Source organism: Ambystoma mexicanum, chromosome 13 (assembly GCF_040938575.1).
Source record: "Ambystoma mexicanum isolate Mex_15411 chromosome 13, UKY_AmexF1_1, whole genome shotgun sequence".
Lineage (NCBI taxonomy): Eukaryota > Metazoa > Chordata > Amphibia > Caudata > Ambystomatidae > Ambystoma > Ambystoma mexicanum.
The window spans coordinates 689,358,012-689,377,485 of record NC_090938.1 but is presented as its reverse complement, the minus strand read 5'-3'; the positions used below and the strand labels follow the sequence as shown (position 1 = coordinate 689,377,485).

At 47.5% G+C, this 19,474-nt stretch overlaps 1 protein-coding gene across 3 annotated transcripts in view; it reads left to right on the top strand.

The window, feature by feature from the left end:
* The first annotated feature begins 2,690 nt into the window (after nucleotides 1-2,690).
* LOC138521718 (nuclear factor 7, ovary-like) overlaps nucleotides 2,691-19,474 on the top strand; it is a 28,828-nt gene continuing 12,044 nt past the window's right edge. The window contains exons 1-2 of one of the 3 annotated variants that reach the window (XM_069634740.1): nucleotides 2,909-3,098; nucleotides 5,028-5,112. The gene's annotated coding sequence lies outside the window, so the exon portion shown is untranslated. The other 2 variants (XM_069634741.1, XM_069634739.1) reach the window with 2 other exon arrangements.

Here is a 19,474-nt window from a genome sequence, read left to right as displayed (position 1 = left end):
TGTTTCTTGCTTTGTTCAGCTAGCACCCTTAAGCCTCCCGGTCTGTGACTGCGCTTTACAAGTCAAACAATAATAATAATAATAATAATCAAAGCCACTAAGCACATAGAACCATACCAGCACTCAAGACTCTGGCACTTCTGGCTGCACTTACCTACGCCACATGTTTCGCAGCTACCTCTTCTTTATAAGCCTCTCTTTTGTCAGGCAGAACAACACACCACAAATTTCAGAGATACGCTATTCAAGACCACATTACATTATCATTAAATTGAGTATTTATAAGACTCATCATAGCACTTATCTGCTATGAAGTGCTAGATAGGGTCCCAAGATTATTATCGTTCACCTTGAAATAATGGAGAAGAGTTATATGGGACATTATTATGGTTTGTCTGTTTATAGCACTGAGTGAGCACTTTAAAGCAGACCATTGACCTGTCATGTTCAACATGACAGTCAAACCGTCATGTAATTCAGGATGCTATGGTTTGGACCTTGAAGGTATCTGATGAAGGGAAAGAGTGCGGGTGACTGCAGACTGCTAATGCCTTCAAGTGTTTTTTCCTTCATCGATTTCAAATTACTACAACACTTTCCTAGTTAGGGCTTAGGCAGCTTTGATTTCCTCTGTGGTGGTGTAAATATTGATTAGGGCTTATGAAGCTCACTTTCCTCCATGGTGGTGCTTTTAATAAGTGTGGGGGCTGTCAGAGCCTTTATTTCCTCCGTGGTGGTGCACTCCATCGATATGGCGAGCGGGTGATGTTGTAGTTGGGCTCTGCCCAGGTCTCATCCACCTAAGCGGAAACCTGCACTGAACAGCCCACTGCAGCACTGAGCCCCACACTGAATGAGCCCCAGAGGCTCCAGGTAAGTGTTTTGCCGCACCGTCCCACTCGCAGGCCTAAAATGCTCTCAGCCAGTGCAGGTTGCCCCACGCACATCGTTGGTACTGGCCGGGTAACGACTCATTCACTGCCCGCCCTATATAGCCCTGGGGCGGGCCGACTGATCCTCAGGCCGCGCTCTGCCATTTTGACCTGGGCCACTGCATACATGCCGACGCACCTGGGAGGGAGATTTCGTTAGAGAAATCGAGAGACAACAATTTTCCCATAGGAATGCATTGGGGAAATAATTATTTTAGGCAGTAGAACGTGAAAATAGCAATATTTTTCACAGAATAATAGGGAGACTCCTGCCAAAGTCGGGAGGGTTGGCATGTATGCCACTGCGTGCCACTCGGCCTGGGACTTTAATTTCTCTCAGGTCCACCCGCCTAGCCCCAGGACCAAGCGTATCCTCACAGGCCGCGCCGTGGTTCATGGATGCCCACTCACGTGGGTCCAGGCTGGAGAATTTTCTTCACCGAGCTGCACTTGCTATGCAGCCCAGTCTTTCTCTGGTTCCCGGCCTGCACCGAATGACCCCTGGGCAGGCTGATGCCTCGTAGGCCTTGTCACTCATCTTTTGTCACCCCGCACATGCAGCCCCGGTCCGGGGCGTTTCTTTGCCTGGGCCGCCCCCAACACATGTCCAGGGGCTTTTGATCTCTGCCGGGCTGCAGCTGGCATATGCAGCCCGCCCAGCAAACTCCTTGATGCCTGGGGTGGGATGGAGGGGGACTCGAGGCTGCCGCCCCTCACAGAGTGCTAATCTTTTTTCTCTTCTCTCCTCTTCCTTCTCATTTGACTCTCTCTTTGTCTGTCTCCTTCTGTTTTCGCCTGCTTTCAACTGTCACTTCCAACTGTCCTTTTCTTTCTTATAATTCCCTTTAACAATCCTTTCGCAGGTAAAACCATTGCTGCTGGCAGGGGAGACCTGTCCATTATCCATCGCCCCAGATTTCTATGTACTCGATTGTGGGGGTACATGGTATACAGTCAGGTAAGTCATTACAGTCAAGCACATACACGTTTACATATCATAAACTATTGTGAACTCTCCATGCGTCTGTGTCATTTGTTTTTCCTTGTATTACTTCCTTTACTGTTCCCCTTCCCTAATCGGGCCCCCCTTCGGCTGGGGTTTATAGTGGGGGTGAGTGCAGACTGCTATTGCCTTGCTGTGTTTTTTCATTAAATGATTTAAAACTTCAACAAATGATGATAAAATGTGTTCAAGGAAAAACACACAGGAAACCACTTGTTGGACAAAATACCTTGGCATTTTTACAACCGTTGAATATAAGTTACCCTCTTAGGGTGTATATTGATGCAAATCTTGTATTTTCTTAAATCTACTCTGACCTTGCATAACGTCACCGGTATAAAAGATACAACCAGCTTAGTAAAATATGTTTTCTTAAAACCAGTCTCACCTGTTGACCCTTATTTGTTTGTTCTCCCACCCTGTCACCTAATTAATTTGTTAATAATGTTAATACCGGAGACCAGTCTCGGAGCCAGGATTCGAACTTGTGTTGCTCTGCGTGGTCTTGCTTACAAGAACAGCTATGCGCTGGAATAGGCTCGAAACACAGGCGGGCCTTGCATTCCCCATCAGTGTTGCATTAGAAGGGTGAATCCTAATCTTTTGTGGCGGAAATAAATCAGCAGCAGACAACTGCGAATGACAGAGCGCACTTCCCAACGAATGAGTTTCGGTTTCTTTTAAATTACACACTTAACAGCATAGCTCGATCCCGAAATAAACCCTGCACTGCTCCTAGCGGGGGTGGGCGCCTCCCTTTGGCGCTCTTTCTACTGAGGCTCCCTAGCCAGGGCCGGGCAGTGTCGAGAGAAGGAGCGTTCAGCCATCTGTGATCTGTGAGCTGGGAAATAGAGAACGGCCCCACCCCGGGCGGCCCGGAAGAGAAACTCCCAGGGAGCAGAGTTGGAGGCGAAGTTCAGAGGGCTAGGCCGGCGGTGACGCGGGAATTCAGCGTGGAAATAGAAAGTAAGCAAACCCGGCCCGAGAAAAGGAAACCGAATGTCAGCAGGATGGGAGGTGGAAGCGGAGGGCAGGCAGGGTGGGTCCATGTTAGGAGGGGGCAGGCCAGCAGATCCCTTAAATGCCAGGTGCAGCCTCCCTCTGCAGCATACGAAGCCCTGGACGACCCAGTCTCCACAGAGGACCGGAAGACGCGACCACAGGTATAACCTCGGCATTTGTCCATTATTACACCAATATACATTACTCTTGCTCTTTCCTCTCAGCCCCTTTCTTCTCCCCATCAGTAAGGCGCAGAATGACACATAGCTCCTTTTTGGCATCAAAGGCTGCAGATTTATTTTCACACATAATAGAAAACACTGCAAACAATTGTGAAATTAGATCCAAAGGTGCAGCGACTGCTCCGTGTCCAAAACCTGCTTCCCCCTTTTTCCAACAAAGTCCACAGTAGGCCCAACTCTCCCAACCCTTCGTGCCTGAGACCAGCCTGCCCCTCCGGGTGCTCCTGGGCTGGGAGAGCGCCGTTTGTTCGGGGGAAGCTGAGCACTCATTGCTACCACATACATGCCAACATTCAGGCGCACCTAAAACGGAGTTTTGAGAGAGAAAATCGGGAGACATAGTTTTTCCCATCGGACTGTATTGGCGCTGGAATTATCTTAGGCGGGAGAACGTGAGAAAAAGATATATTTATCAATGAAAAGTCAGGAGTCTCCCGCCTAAATCGAGAGGGTTGGCATATATGCTACCACCAGGCACCCCTGCCGCTTAGGCTCCCAAGAGGCGCTGGTGCGAGAAGAACAAAGACCCTTCCGGCTGTGCAATGGCTCATTCGGAGTCTGTCTCTTGTCACTGGTCGCCACAACACCGCCGCCTCACCGTCCTGCGACGTCAACAGCCAGGCCTCACCGTAGCTGTCCCTTAAGCAGGGCGGGGGTGGGGGGAAAACAAAAATCCTTCTTGTCCTTTGCGGGCGTCCTTCTGCTGCAGACTGTTGTCTGTGCAGCCGGCGCCCGCCGCTTATATGGGGCTTGGCCCGCCCCTTTCTTTTGTTGCCCTTTTTGCAGGCTTTCCCAGTGCTTTTGACGCGTTTCGGGGTTACCCTCTCTATTACCCAGGGAGGAGGAGGACCCTGCCCCGGTTATCGGGGTGCCTCCTCCATCTTGTTCTGTCTTGTCCGTCGTTACCTTCACTAAATAGGCAGTGCTGGAAATGGAAAAAATACCCTGGGATTCCGGCTTAGGTGGGGAGTTGCGTGTGTCAGCGGAGGCGAGCAAAGGTGGTGGTGATTAGTGGTAGAGTCATGGCAGGCAAATGAGAGGTCTTAAATAACCCTACCTCTGAGAGAGAGGGAGGCTTGAACTGATGTTATAATTCATCAAAAAGAGTATGATTCCAGCTTGATTTTCCCTATCCAATTACAAACAGGCAAAGTAAAGTGAGTCCAAAACAGTCTTCTTTGGAAAGAAACAGAAAAAGAAAATAATGTCATTGTGTCCGAAAACATGCGGTTTTATGCTCCAATCTGTATTCCTACCTTTTTCCTTGTGGCCTTTTCTTTTGTATACCTGACTGCTGTTGCTCACACAATGGCCCTCATAACGAGGTTGCCAGTAACCTTGTATTACCGCTACCACCGCCTGACATCCTGGTGCTACCAGGATATCACAGGCAGCATTATGGTGAAGCACCGGCACTGTAGTAACGGTGCCGGTGCTTCCATGAAAAACCTGCAGGTAGGGGCCATAGGTCAAACCTGCCGGTAGTTCAGGGCCGCTACCGGCAGACTCAAAGTGACCCGGTCCGTAAAAGGCTGAATCACTTATAATGAGGCCCATTGCCTTGTTCCTTCACACATGTTCAACCAGCATTGTGTTTGGTCCTTTCTTGTTGTTGATATATTTAACCCCTGTGCATGCTGGTGTGACTTTCCCTTATGCATACATCATAATGTGCCTAGCGCTCCTGCATCCTTCCACCTGCATTCTCCTGACTCTTCTATTTCTCATCCTTATGCTGCATTGCTTACTTACTTTGTGCTCGCTGTCTCCTTCTTGACCCTTCTCTTATGCCCCCTGTCTTCTTGTTTTCACTGTCTTTTACTCCTGATGTATCCCATCTTTCCCGAGGTGTGGTCTCTCCAACCTTCAGTCACCTACCTGCCGAGGCTTAATTGCTTGTCTACATGCCTGATGTAGCCCCCCATTCCATGAGGTGAGTGAGGCTTTTCCAGGGTGAATGGGTATGATTGTGATTGTGTGCATGAATGTTCTGGGTGGGTGCATGCCTGGGTGGTGAATACACTGTGAATAATTACTCGTCATCTTTGATAAAGCAAGCATGATAAGTAGTAGTACCTCGCTAGACGGACATTTTGGTATAGCGGCCTGTATATTGCCTACTGTAGTATGACTTGTTATTAACTGAGCATCTATGATGAAGCAAGGATGATAGGCTGGTGTACATTGGAACCAGTTTGGACATGTTTTCTTATTGTGACATGCCACTTTTAATGACCAAACTAATGGGAGTATTTTCTTACATAGGAGTAATGGCATATATTGGCAGAGCCGGCTTTGTGCCTAGTGCCAATAATGATAATATAAAAAACATCTCAAAGCGAACATGAGTATGTTCTTTTATGGGAATACAGCACATGTTGGTGGAGCAAGCATGGACATGTATGGACATAGCCAGCATGAAAATGTTTTTTACACTGGCATTTATTGAACGGACCGGCATAACAATGCATTGGGAAATGCGCTTGTCCACTTTTGGTGACTTGCATTTGTATTTTGTATTTATTTTATTTATAAAGCGCAGCCAGGCCCGGGGGCATAAGGGCGCGTAAATGTGGAGCTGGTTACAAGGAACAGTTAAATGAGTTACGTTAAGGTTACATTTGCAGGAAGGTTACAGTTACATAAGTGCGCAATAACAACAATACAGACAACCAGGTTCCAAAAATGGTTACAGGTAGGAGCTGGCGTCGTAAACAAGTGCATATTCCGAGTGATTGGTCATGTTCAGTAGGTTAAGGTTTAAGCTGTCATGAGTCCATGTTATGGAGCCAACACTTCGTGCTATATTTGAATCGATTAAATGAAGGTTCTGCACGTAGTTGTGGGGGGATGGTGTTCCATAGTTTAGAAGCTTGTACCGGGAAGCTAGCTCCACCCGAATTGTGGAGTTTAAATCTCGGGGTGGTCAAGGTGTTAGTTTGGGCTGCTCTAAGAGGTCTCGAGGCAGAGTGTGGTGTAAAATGGTTAGTGAGGTATGCTGGAGCAAGGTTAGCTCTAACTTTGTGTGTGAGGGCAAGCGTTTTCAGGGATATTCTGTGCTTGACTGGGAGCCAATGCAGGTTACGTCTGGTCTCAGATATGTGTGCTTTTTTGGGGATGTTAAGGGCAGCTCTGATTGCATTATTTTGGACTACTTGTAGTTTATTGATATTTTTGTGGCTAGTGCCCAAGTAAAGGGCGTTACAGTAGTCTATTTTGGAGAGGACTAAAGCTCTCGCGAGAGTGATACAGTTGGGAGCGGATAAGAATGGTCTACATGCTGTAATAAGCTTGCAAGTGTAGGCAGCTGATGCAGCTACTGCGTTAGTTTGTTTAGAGAAGGATAAGGTAGCATCGATGTAAATACCAAGAGTTTTAGTATTGTTGGAGACTGAAATGAGGTTGCCATCTATGGTAAAGGCTTTGAAGGAAGGATTGAGATTTTTAAGTTTGGCGGGAGTGCCCAGGATGATCAACTCAGTTTTATCGTCATTGAGACACAAGCCATGGTGTGCCATCCATGCTTGTATAACTGAGTAGATTTCATTGAGGGTTGTGCTGTCAGTTTCATAGTCACCCGTGATAGGAAAGAGTATCTGGGTGTCGTCCGCATAGTTAGTATACGTAACACCCAGATAGTCTAGGATATCGAAGAGGGGTTTCGTGAATATAATATAAAGTGTCGGGGACACGCAGGAGCCTTGCGGGACACCACAGGGTACTGGGGCCGGCTCGGTGGAATCTGTGGGAGAGAAGACCCTCATGGTTCTGTTCGCCAGGAAGGAGCTGATCCATGCCGTGGCTGCATCTGAAAAGTGGGCTGCAGATTTCAGGTGTTGACAGAGTGTTTGATGGTTAACCAAATCAAACGCTGCTGACAGGTCAAGCAGCAGAAGGAGTGCTAGTTTGCCTTGGTCTTTCAAGGTTTGGATCTGGGTGGTGAGGTCAATAAGTGCGGTTTCCGTACCGTGTCTTGGTCGGAAGCCTGATTGCCTGAGCCCTAGGAGATTATTAGCTTCTAGATAATCCTGTATTTGTAGATAGGCTGCTCTGTCCAGTATTTTTAATAGGAATGGTACTGTCGTTATTGGTCTGTAGTTAGACGGGTTGGCTGGGTCAAGCGTAGGTTTTTTGAGGAGTGGAATGACCCAGGCGTCTTTAAGATTGTCAGGGACTATTCCGGATGTGAAAGAGGCATTTATGAAGTTGGTGATGAATGGCGCCAGATCGTGTGCTGCTGCTTTAACAATCGGTGCGGGGCAGGCATCCCCTTGGCAGTTTGAGGGTTTTAGTTTCTTGATGATGTTTTCTACTTCCCATGTTGAGAGGGGTGAGAAGCTGAAAGGTTTACAATTAGTCTGAGAGGTTGGAGGTATGTTGGGAGGTTGTTTGTAGTTGGGGCCAGCAGATAACAGGGATTTTTCAGCGGTAATTTTGGATTGTAGGCGAGCTATTTTATCTAATAAGGCTTTCTGGATGTTGCTACACCATAGTGCGTCAGTTATACCTTTGTCACTTGGGGCAATAGGTGATTCTAATTCTTTGAGTATTTTGAAGAGTTCTTTAGTGTTGGATTCAGCTTGAGTAATCCTTGTGTTGTAGGAGTCTTCTTTGGCTGCGAGTATGGCTGCTTTGTAGCTAGAGGATACTAGGGTTAGTTCAGCTTTGTTAGGAGCTGTGGGGTATTTTTTCCATAGTGCCTCAGCGGTTCTTTTGGCTTTACGTAATTCTCTTAACTGTGGCGAGAACCATGAGTTGAGGTGACGCTGTGGTTTCGGTTTCTGCAGTTTTAGAGGGGCAGTGGAGTCCAGGGCTTTAAGTATAGCCTGGTTATAAGTGTCCACTAGAGCTGTAGGGTCTGCGTTTGAATCAATATTATTCAGAATAGGGAGTAGAATAGGTAGAAGTTTGTCAGGAGTAATATCTTTCTTGTTTCGCGTGCGGATGGCAGGGGCGATGATAGGTGCAAGGTGAGTAGATTTAGCTTTAATAGCGAAGGTTAGTTTGTGGTGGTCCGACCAGATGCATGGGTCATTAGATAGGAGGTCGATAGAGCAGTTGCTGTGTGAGAGCCAGTCTAGGGTTCTACCTCTGATATGGGTGGGTTTGTGGATAATGTGTGTGTGACCCAGATCGGATAGGGAATTAGCTAAGTCAAGGGCGTTGATGTCTTTGGGATCGTTGAAACCGAGGTTAAAGTCCCCAAGTAAGATAGTTTGCGAGTTGGGTTTGGTATTTATAGATATAAGTGATGCAATGTCCTCAGTGAAAGAGGAGATGGGTCCTGGTGGTCGATAAATGAGGTGCACGGTGGCCGTGTGGTTGGGTGAGAGAGGTAACTTGATTGATAGGGATTCCGCAGACGGGATTTGCGCATCTTGGATGATTTTGATGTCGAATGTATTTCTATATATGAAGGCAAGTCCGCCTCCCTTTGTTTGAGTAGTGTTTCTGTCGGATCTTATAATGGCATAATCGTTAGGTATTGCGAGTGCCAGAGATGGTCCGGATGCGGCATTTAGCCAGGTTTCCGTGTCTGCGAGGATATCAAGGTTTTCAAAGGTTATAAAGTCAGCAATGTCGAGAGCATGGGCAGGAATGGACCTGGCATTCACAAGTGCTGCTTTGATGAGTTTATCTTTTTTGATATTTTTTTCAGATGTAGGCGGTGGGTTATGGGCTGGATTATTGGCGTCAGAGAGGGGAGCAACGTGGTTATGGGCAAGATGCAAGTGTTTCATAGTCCGGGCCCTTAGTCTAGTGTTCCTGTTTAAGATACTGGGGTGGTGAGAATATGGGGGGTAGAAGGACTGGTTCGGATGTTTAGACTAGTATTTCTCTTCAGTGTGTTAAGGTGGATCGAACCTAGGTGAGTGGGTGGTCTAGTTCTGGAGCTTAGCCTGGAATTTCTGATGGAGATAGTACAGGGCTGGTTAGGTGTTGGTTTGGTGGCAAAGTGGAGTAACCAGAGTGCTGGATCGTCCAAGTATAAATTTGCGGGGGTCATGGTGCTAGGCCTCAGGGAGGATGTGGTGGGTGCCATACCTAGTCTGATGAGGGTATATTGTTTAGGGTGTATAGACTGACTAGCCCAATAACTACTATAAGTATACAGTAGATGGATGAGCGTTGATATGTACCAATACATGATGTTTAAGGTGATGCTGGTACACAGGGCGACGGGGATGACCAATGCACAGCAATTGTAGATGTGGTCTGAGAGGCGACCAGAAGGCGCAACACACTAGTGAATGTAGTCAGATAGGCGACCTAAAGGCACAACACAGTGGTAAATGTGGTCAGTTAGGCAACCAAAAGGCACAACACAGTGGTGAATGTAGTCAAATAGGCGACCAAAAGGCACAACACAGTAGTGAATGTAGTCAAATAGGTGACCTAAAGGCACAACAAAGTGGTGAGTGTAGTCAAATAGTCGACAAAAAGGCACAACACAGTAGTGAATGTAGTCAGATAGGCGACCTAAAGGCACAACACAGTAGTAAATGTGGTCAGATAGGCGACCGTAAGGCATCTAACATTACTGGCCATGAGCTGGGACTGCCCTGGCAAAGAGTTTGCGTCAGGCCCCGATCGACCAACATGTGATAGACGGATGTGCCATCCGCGTGTTATGAGCGGGGGACATAGACATAGACACAGGAGGGGCTTTGTAAGTGTGCAAGAGTAAGGGCACAAATCCTACCAGAGTGTTCACGAAGCTCTCGCCAGACAAAGCCTGCTTTGCGGAGGGCAGCACGTATGTATTGTTCCGGAAGCAGCTAGGGTTCCTACGGGTCGCAATATGAGAAGCGAAGCAGTGTTCCGCGCCGTGCCGCTAGGTGCGGACAGGGGCAGACAGGAGGGGCCTTTGGCTCACGGGCCTTAGGCAGCTAGGGCCGGCTTCCGCCTCCGGTCGCCAGGCGCTGTCGATATGCAGATGAGGGTTGCTAGGCAACCATAGGGAGCGTCGGGGAGACGAACTGTGCGGCGGCCATCTTGTGGCCGGGATCTCGTCGGTTTCGCGTTGCCTCGTCGGTGTTGAGGCCAGGTCTATGGCCAGGGGTGCACCGTGCACTACGGGTGCAGGCAGTCAGATGCTGCAAGTGAGAGTGCGCTCGGGATGGTAGGAGATGGCAGCGGATCCGTGTCCCAGCTGCTCCTGCAGCATGGGCGAATCGATGTGCCTCCGAGCACGATCGAGTGTTCGTGATGCGAGCGGGGCTCCAGCAGGGCTCCTGCCCGAGTGTAGAGTGAGCTGAGGGGCAGACAGGAGGGGCCTTTGGCTCACGGGCCTTAGGCAGCTAGGGCCGGCTTCCGCCTCCGGTCGTCAGGCGCTGTCGATATGCAGATGAGGGTTGCTAGGCAACCATAGGGAGCGTCGGGGAGACGAACTGTGCGGCGGCCATCTTGTGGCCGGGATCTCGTCGGTTTCGCGTTGCCTCGTCGGTGTTGAGGCCAGGTCTATGGCCAGGGGTGCACCGTGCACTACGGGTGCAGGCAGTCAGATGCTGCAAGTGAGAGTGCGCTCGGGATGGTAGGAGATGGCAGCGGATCCGTGTCCCAGCTGCTCCTGCAGCATGGGCGAATCGATGTGCCTCCGAGCACGATCGAGTGTTCGTGATGCGAGCGGGGCTCCAGCAGGGCTCCTGCCCGAGTGTAGAGTGAGCTGAGGGGCAGACAGGAGGGGCCTTTGGCTCACGGGCCTTAGGCAGCTAGGGCCGGCTTCCGCCTCCGGTCCCCAGGCGCTGTCGATATGCAGATGAGGGTTGCTAGGCAACCATAGGGAGCGTCGGGGAGACGAACTGTGCGGCGGCCATCTTGTGGCCGGGATCTCGTCGGTTTCGCGTTGCCTCGTCGGTGTTGAGGCCAGGTCTATGGCCAGGGGTGCACCGTGCACTACGGGTGCAGGCAGTCAGATGCTGCAAGTGAGAGTGCGCTCGGGATGGTAGGAGATGGCAGCGGATCCGTGTCCCAGCTGCTCCTGCAGCATGGGCGAATCGATGTGCCTCCGAGCACGATCGAGTGTTCGTGATGCGAGCGGGGCTCCAGCAGGGCTCCTGCCCGAGTGTAGAGTGAGCTGAGGGGCAGACAGGAGGGGCCTTTGGCTCACGGGCCTTAGGCAGCTAGGGCCGGCTTCCGCCTCCGGTCGCCAGGCGCTGTCGATATGCAGATGAGGGTTGCTAGGCAACCATAGGGAGCATCGGGGAGACGAACTGTGCGGCGGCCATCTTGTGGCCGGGATCTCGTCGGTTTCGTGTTGCCTCGTCGGTGTTAAGGCCAGGTCTATGGCCAGGGGTGCACCGTGCACTACGGGTGCAGGCAGTCAGATGCTGCAAGTGAGAGTGCGCTCGGGATGGTAGGAGATGGCAGCGGATCCGTGTCCCAGCTGCTCCTGCAGCATGGGCGAATCGATGTGCCTCCTTGCATCTATTGTCCTTTTTTCCGTGAGTTACCCTACACTCTACAAAACCGATTGCAAACTGTCTGGCCATCTACCCAAATTTGCACAAAAAGTGTGCTGTGTAATGCACCATTTAAACCCATTATTCAAAACATTTTCTCATGGCAGGGGGAAGAATGACTCTGCCCCCCCACCTCCCAAACATGTTTTCATAAGTTCGGGCCCCCATGCTATGCCTGGTCGCAATTGCATATGTGTGGCAAATATTTACAGCTGTCTATAAAACAACTCACCAATATGGGACCAGGCACTGCCCCTTCTTTCTACGCTAGGTGAAACATTTGAGCTTTGAATAAAAAACATAAATACTTCTTTCACTTGGAGTAATGCATGCCCATGCAGCGGCACAATCATCATGGACATTGCGCACACATGGCGGTCTGGGCCGGCCTGGGGTATAGCATGCCCTGTGCTTTGTTAAGGAGCATGTGGGGAGGGGGGCTCAGCATGGCTTGCAGGGGGTCCCCAAATTCTGAGCTACGCCACTGACTGTGGTCTGCTCACCTTGAACTCATTTGAGTGTGATGTGACTGATTAAGAGGGGCCGTAAACTCGGTCCGGAGTCTCACAAGTGAGAGAGCCATTTAGTGACCCTTCCCTCCCCACTCAAACTCCTTCTTGGAAAGGACTTTGTGGAAGCTTCATTCACAGGCCAGTACTGGTGCGGGAGGCCATTGAATAACGCACCTCGCACATAGAGCTCTGAAAATCATAGATGCATCGAGCCTCACTCTTGAAGGAAGTGCAGCACCCCCCTTCCAACCCCTCACCCTGTTAAAAAAGATTGAAGAAGAGTCATTTATCAAAGCCTAGGACGTTAAGCTCTGGGATGTGGCAGACATGTGGTTGCTTGTCACATAACTTAATGATAAGTGCATATGGATACAGATGGCCTCAGCTTGCACCCGCACAATAGGTTTCTTCTATCACAGTGGTAGTTGACTCATAGATACATTTATAACTAGGGACTGTTGTTGATACTAAATCCTGGTCAATTATTTAATTTTCCGGCCTTGGTCATGCAGCATTTTGCTCCTGGGTAAACAGACAGCGCACGCCTCCCCAGGTCAGGCTTGTTTAACACATCAATTATTTATTTATTGTGATATAGTTTAGTTTATAAACTTTACACAAAATACAAATGTAAATATCTTATAATACGAACATAAAAGTGGAAATAAAAATCACATTAAGCATAGTTTTTTAAAACAGCAAATATATACCACATAATTACCTATGCAGCCAATCCTATCTATAAATTATTCAATTGAAAACTATTACTTAAAATGTTATATCCAGTCTGCCTTCAATCCTCAGCCAGATGGTATACAGAGCAATCAGCAGGCGCTTACTGTTAGTATTAACACAGTGATTCCAGAACAGATCGTCCTTAATGTAGTTCCTAGAATGGACAAAACCATCCAGCAGAGGGATAAAAGTACTAGCCATCTCAGGGCATTCGGTCAAAAGATGCTTTGCTGTCTCCAGCTGATCTTGAACTTTACATAATCGGCATGTTCGCAAATTGGCAGCCAGCTTGTTTTGTCTTCCTGTGACCATTCTCGTGGGGAGTTGCTCCAGTCTAAGTAGCAAAATAAACCGTCTTAGTCTGGGTGATGGACAAATATTCAGATATTTCTGAGGTTTCTTAAAGTCATAAAGTCTATATTGTACAAACTTATAGCTACACAATCTCCTCAGGTGTTCGAAATTCTCAGTCCAATCCCATAGGTCTATGCGTTTACAAAGAGCCCTTTGTACTTTATCCGAGTACTCAACCCTCCCTCTCTTGCCACCCGATATCTGAATATAATTTAGTCATCTGCTCAATAGTTGACATACCCAGATTCTCCCTAGCCAGTTCTTGATAGACAGCCGATAGTAGACCATTCCTAGTTTTGCGAGTCATTTTTAGATATAATACATCGCGCTTCTTCAATACTAGTGCCTTGAGAGAGATCAGGCCCAATTCTAATCTTATTATGGCCATTGGTATAGAAGGCGGTAAGCCAAGAATACTACGCCAGAATTTTCCCTCAATTACCTGTAGCCAACCTTAATCCATATCCAGTAATGCTTCTAGTCCCTATGTAATGGCCGGGGAAAATGCCTTTATATATAACTGCCAAATGCCCCACAGCATATAACCACACTGCTTCACCATAAACCTGTGAAACAAGGCAGTCATTTGTGCTGCTCTAATTGTACGCAGTTGTTTACAGGCCCCATAATCACCCGTCACTTCAAAATCTATACCAAGATATCGATATTGAGAGACATAACTGATGTTCAATAAGCCTACCTGGAGTGAAACACGGGATACCCTCTTTTTGGTATATCTCATGACTTTGGTTTTACCCAAGTTAATACTAAGGCCATTGACCTCTGCATACTCCCAGAGTGCTGTTGAAGATCGACGTATTCCACTAATAGTATAGTCGAAGATTGCCAAATCATCAGCATATGCTAAGACAGAGCAGCGAGCATCACCAATTTTGGGGGGACAGTTGTTTACAGCAGCTATTACCTCGGGAATATCATACACATATAAGTTGTATATTAAAGGGACTGTGACACAACCTTGCTTCACACCCCTGTTTTGTAAGATATTAGCCGTGGTATTACCCACTTGATCTAATCTCAGTTTCACTGAGTTATTATGATGCAATAGTCTTAAGTAATATATAAGACCTTTCGGACAACCCATTAGTTCTAATTTCCACCACAACCGACTTCGGGGAATTGAATCAAAAGCTGCCGAAAAGTCAATATATAGGGCATATAACGGAGGAGCCCCTGCTCTTAGCGCTCTGGTTCGCAATAGGTCCATGACCATAATATTGTGGGAAGTAGAGTACCCCTGTCTAAAACCACTCTGGAATTTAGACAAAACGCCAGATCCATCAGCCCATGCTTGTAGTTCTTTTAATAATAAAAAGGCAAAGATTTTTCCAGTCGCATCAAGCATTGATAGTAACCTATAGTTACTCGGGTCAGATCTAATCCCTTTTTTAAAAACTGCGATCAATATTGCCGTTTGCCAGGAATGAGGTATGTTTCCAGATTCTATGATTTTCTCAAATAGTATTCTCAGTAAAGTGGCCCAAAACACGGGATGTGATTTAATAACAATGTTGGATAATCCATTAGGTCCCGGTGCTCGAGACGATTTTATCTCTTTAATTTTATTTAAGATAGCTTCGTACGAAATATGAAATGGAGCCACCACCGGAGGACAATCCAAAACTGTTAATATGTTATCCGTTGTATTCCGATTTTCCCAAAAATTTTCCCAGACTCTAGCTTCAATGGGATTAATCAATGTCCCTTTTTGCGAGCAATGTGCCTCAGCCAACAGGGACCAAATATTCCGCGTATTTCCTTCACATAACGTCTTCACCATTTTTTGCCATCCCAGTATACTCTCTGCTCTTCTCTTAGCTTTAATAGCTGCTCTGTATCTGTTTTTGATCCCTCTAACTGTTGAGAAATATCTATCTCCCCGGGCCACGTATTTTTTGGCACTACGGAGCTCAGCTCTAAGCAATCTTTTCATATCTCTAATGGCTTTATCGTAGGGCAATTTTTTTCCCGCCGTACTTGTCATAACTCCCACTGGTGAGGCTGCATGTCTTTGAGCAAAAGCCTGCACCCAATCCTCTATATCGTCCATAGATAGCTCATTAAAGTTAGGGAGCTCACTATAGTCTGCCACCCCCAAGGCTTCAATTGCCAACGAAATATTTTTATCCGACCAGATAATTATAGTACCGGGTCTGTTGGTTTTGACCATACCTATATTATTGGGCAGGGCCTGTTCACTAAAAATACTGATCTCACATTTTAGTGCAGCATGGTCGCTCCATTCATTGGCAATCACCGTCATATCTATCACCATTTGCTGAATCCCAGGACATACAAATATGTAATCCAGAACACTACACGAGCTCCCGTTTGACCACGTGCAGTGTCCAGGACAGTCCCCAGTTGTTCGGCCATTGAGCATTACCATGTCCCAGGAATCAAATAGATATTCCCACACTCCACCTTCATGGTTCCTCTTACTGTGGGGCATGGCTCCTCTTTTTTTTAGTCTAGGGTTCTGCGTTTTACTCTCTTGCCCTAGCATATGGCAATTAAAGTCACCCACGACAATTACTCCTAAACTACAGGATCGAAATAGCCACTTGGCCAATAGATCCTGGAGGGAGTCCCGCAATTGCTCACTCAGCCTTGCCCCAGGTGGATTATATAGATTCACTAACAAAAAGGAGCCCCTGAGGTCCTTGGGGTTCGGAATTACTTCAACAGCTAACATGTTGCTCTCAAAATTACAAACAATCTGTTTAGAGCCTATTGCATTAGTCACACCTATAGTCAGGCCACCATAGGGCCTACCTTTTTCTCCCCTTTTTGCTGGCGAGTGGTATGTCGTATAACCATCCAATATTAAAGGGTCTATTGCCTAAGTTTCTTGAAGACAAAAACAGCTGCAATTATCCAGAAGCTTAGTAGAACCCTCCGGGGATAGAAGGTGGGCAAAGCCTCTGCAATTGCAATATAATATAGTTAGTTCTCATTGGTTAGATATAATCTCCCGGAGTGCCTCTGCTATCCATTTTAGCATTTGTTGAACTTCCGATGCAGCAATCTTCTTATCCTTTACAAGGCTTGGGTAATCTGCTATAGCCGGGACCGGATCTTCATCTTCTGTAGGGCTAGTCAGATCAATTTTGTTAAGATCGGCATCCACCTCCACATCAATTGCCTTTAATTCCTCTTTGTAGGTCCTTAGGAGATCGGCTGTTGCCAAGAACTTGCAATGCAATGCAGACACTCTAGGGTTGGGGCCTTTCAGGGGCTCAACAAATACAAAATCGTCCGATTTGAGCACTCGCAGTTGTGGAACAGAATCGAGTCGTATCAGAAGTTCAGATCGTGATAGCCATTTACTACCCTTGCTATGATATAGATTCTTAATCAAGCATATCCTGCTTCCTTTCTTCTCCTCACGATTTTCCGATGCGGCTGCTACTGTGATTTCTGAGCAGTATAAATCCGTGGGCAGATTAATCGTTTCATCTATATTAGCCTCTCTTTCATCAATCTCATCCAACTCCACATTCTTTGTCTCTACTTCTAAATCATTATCCAACCCTTGTGCGGGTATCAGCCAGCTCGTGAGAAATCCTTCTCTGGCAGCCTTCCTTTTCTTCGCTCTGGCCATTCTTTTCCTACTCTTCTTGGTGGGTAATTGCATCTTGTCCTGCTCTGTCATAGAACATGCCGTAATGCTGGTCCTTTTACCCTTACCAGCCCTTTTTGCTAGTCTCTGTTGTTTCCGAGAAAAAAGAGGATCGTGATTCTGCACGTCTTGTTCTTTTTCCAGAGCTTCTTGCTCTTCCATTTCGTTAACAATGAGGATGGCTTCTGACATGTCGGCTTCAGCTTCTTCTACTGCTAACACTCTTCCTTTATTTTCCATGGCAAGTGCCTCTGTGTTAGCTAGTATTCGTCCAGACATTTTAAGCAAAATCTTAAGTGCAAATTGTAACGATGCAACTGACGCTTGAATTTCAGCTATTTCTAGAGCCCCCGGGAAAGGCATTTCCTGGGGCTCAACTTCCTCAACAGGTGCATCCTCAGTAGAAACCATTGCAAGGTTAGGGGAAATGGAGAGCCTATCCAAACCCGACCCAGCCATTATTCCCAGAGGTGTGATCGTGCTTCTGTCAGTTTGCTTATCAGTGTTGCTAGATCTTCTTTCTGGGTGTGGTGTCATGCTTCTTTAAATGTTTAAGCACAAGTCTAGTAGTGAATTATTATCTATGTCCTCAAATTCTATTGATGTTATAGCCTCAGTGTCACTATGTGCTGGTGGATCATCTTCAATCGCAGTGGAATTTATTTCACGGGCTGTATTCAACGGAAAAAAATCAGTAATCACCCCTTGATTTAAAGGAGGACTTTTCAATACTTTCTTCTTTGTCCTGATTTTTTCCATGTCAGCTTCTCTATTGGCAAGGGTCGAGTTAATGGTCTTCACCTTAGGTTTACGTAGATTATATGTGGACTGATTTCGTTCAGTTCCTGTTTGCATCAGGCCAACAGGTTACTAGTACCTTTGTATTTTGATCCACTGCACTTCCAAACTATTCCAATTCAGAGACAAATGGTCCCTGAAGATAATGTAACCAGCCTTCTACTTAGTTGTCGGATAGGTTAATTTTCCAAGAGGATCAAAAAAGATTAAGAGAAGAAGCCCTACAGTCCTCACGTAGTGTGCACAGACAGACAACTACGCCTTATGTATCCCTACAAAATCGGGTCGTCAAGCCGAACTATCAATAGCCGCTTCTGACAGCCCGAAACCAATGGTCCTTTTATGTCCAAAGTGTAGAACTTAAGGACAGCTCACCACGCTTCACCATAAAACTGAAGCCGTATTCAAACCGGAACCCGCGAGAGCCAGCGGTCCGGCGAACAGAATAAAGAAGGCAAGACAAATAAGGGGCCAGGTAGAGGACAGTAATGCAGCCCGTTCCACCACTTTTTCAGTAAATTCTTCAGCAAATTCTAACAGGAATTGTTCTCTGGGCTTCCCCTCACCTCAAGGGTGGAAAGAGTGGGATTTAAGGGCTCACAGTGCGGCAAAATAATGGTGGCATTTATAGCTCTGAGAGCCCGGTAAAACTCACACTGCAGAGCAGCTCACCAGCACTCACCAGACCTTTTTGTTGCCGCAGCTCCACTCCGGAAGCCACCCCCTCTGCTAGGCTCCGTGCTCCGAGAGAGTCTCAGCTCACGGCTCCTCGCACACGTCCTCTTCCGCTCTCAACAGTCTCGAAAGTCTCGAGACCGAAGGGGCACTGCTTCCCCCGTGGCTTCCCCGAACTTTGGAGGGGGCGGGATAGACGGAATCCACTTCTCGGTCTATGCGGGTCCCCACAGGCACTGGAAAAGCAGACCCTGCGCTGTTCGAGGCTCTCGAGGCTCTCGCGGGCTCGCGCGCTCACAGAGTCACAGACTCAAGCCGCACCTCCTACGCTCCTACGCTCGAGCGTATTCACTCGTACGCAACGCAACAGAGGCCGCCTCCTAGTCTCTCTATGCCACACAAGTATAACAAGTACTTCTGTGTCCATTGATCTACAGATGTTTCATACACTAGCTATAGCCTGTATTCGGGATTTCGGTTACCCTGTTGCAGCATTATGTATGGTTTACATATAGGCTCCATGTCAAATCTGGAAAATGACATTCCCCAAATGTGTGATCGTGGACAAATCTCACCTCCCTCTGTTCCTTGGTTCTTATAGCTGGCTGTAATGATAGTGCCTGGATGATAGATGCATATGAATGTTGTGCGCCATCACTTCCTGTGATGTCACTTGGGGTGGGGTCAAATGGCAATCACTTCCTGTGATGTCATCGGAGGTCAAGGGCCATGTGATGTCACTTCTGCTACCCCAGGCTTTTTGTTCAAATCACGTGCCTGCTCTCACCTTCGTTCTGCCTTGCTGACCTCAGCATGAACCGTTCATAATCAATGTTAATCATGGGCATAAAGTACTCATTTAGTACCTCGATGGCCACTGCATACGAGGGTTCTCTAGGCTGTATGTCTTAAACAGTTTTTGCACTGCTGGACCCGCAGAGTATAGCATGGTTGGCCATTTGGCCCGATCACTGACCTCGACAGGTTCGAAGTATAGCTAATGAAGTATAGCTAAAGCCTTTCGACCCGTGAGGTCCACCAAGGCCCAAGGCTGGATGGGTCCCCCACTATGTCAAATTCACTCAACAGTGGCAGTTGTCCCTGTTGACGGTGTGC